This window comes from Tigriopus californicus, chromosome 4 (assembly GCF_007210705.1).
Source record: "Tigriopus californicus strain San Diego chromosome 4, Tcal_SD_v2.1, whole genome shotgun sequence".
NCBI classification, from domain to species: Eukaryota; Metazoa; Arthropoda; class Copepoda; order Harpacticoida; family Harpacticidae; genus Tigriopus; species Tigriopus californicus.
The window spans coordinates 302,462-303,992 of NC_081443.1; positions in this window are offsets into that span (position 1 = coordinate 302,462).

A 1,531-nucleotide genomic window follows, 5' to 3' on the forward strand; every position below is an offset into this window, starting at 1 on the left:
TACGTCGGTATGAAAATGTGAAAATGGATCATGCACTCAGGCTCGTTTGGCAATGGTTCCAATTTCCAGCCAGTCGGCAAATCCTCGGAGGAGTAAAAACTCGGGTCTGCCTTGGAACAAAAATATTTGGAGTCCCATTTTATGCTTCGTGTAATAAACTGGCTTGTCGAATCTCGAGCAACGAGGAAGCCGGTAATAACGAAACACAAATGTTACTTTGCTTAAACCGACAAAAGCGAAGGGATACCCAAGGCAATGTTAAGAGAGGTGCTCATAACGTTACATTTGCCAAAGCTAAGATTGCTGAGAGTGACTCTAATCAGATTTGTGCCAGAGGAGAAACTTTTGCACACAAAAACTTCTCCTTTTCAACTGACAATTGTGAATTCCAGCTCATTCTTCAAAGTTCCATGATCACTTTTTCTCGAGACGTAAGAATTAGAAACTTTATATGTGGTCTATCTATTATTACATTTCTTAACAGGTTATGTGTCACATCGTTTATGACCCAGCTTGAATATTAGATGCACCCTAGTAGGGTTCCACTGGCACACAATAGTAAGCCATCAGATGAGCGGGACACAATCTACTTCATTTCGCTTCTCGCCACCCTCTATCAATTACTCGGTTCATCCCATTACAGAGGGCTACACAACACTTTTGGACCATACCATATGCTTTATCATAGATTAAGGTTGGATGATAGGACAATGTTGATGGTGGCCAAGCCAGAATTTCGCTTTGGCTTGAAGTCACTCAGACCAGTTTGGAGGCATCGTTTCCATCTTTTTAGCTCTCTACGTACGAGTACATAGCAGCACGCACAAGAACTCCATAATGGCAGATGAAGTGAACCAATTGGCACCAGATCGAGGCAACGATGTCTGGATTCGACAAATTTGAGGGGTGAGAAGAGACTAGCATAGGGGTAGTAGTTCCAAGAGGGGGATGAACCAGGGTGGTTGATGGCAATAAAAGGATTACAATAAATGCTTGGATAACTAATCCGCCAGCAGGAAGGCACCCATCGGGTGCAATAAGAGGGGGCTTTGAGAGGCACATAAAGCTAGCCATGGAAGTCCATTATGATAAGCTGAAGCTAACATTCAATAAGAGCTTTCTTTGTTCATCGAAATTGATATAGCATCCTCAGTTAAGGGCCTTAGTCCAGATCGGATCCGGCACCTTTTTCCCCTCGATTTCACGTTTGTTGGAACGTAAAAAAGCTCTCTCTCTCAATTGATGGCTTTAGCCTGCTAGTTCTCTCCATGTGGATTTGCTTTCGCCGAGAATAGCGTATTGCATTTCCTAATCAAGTTAGCGTGGTGGTGATGGTGGAATCGCTGTTGTTAATGGTCCTTACAGAATAGGATATTCGCGAGATGCAAGTACCTCGTTGCAGCTCGTGTCCAACCTTCTTGCCAAAGGGCTATGGTTTTGCCACACCACCGCAATTATCCGTTTGCAAATCTCCATCCTTGTATGTAATAACCAGGATTTTCTAAGGGAGAAAAACAACCTACTAACCGGC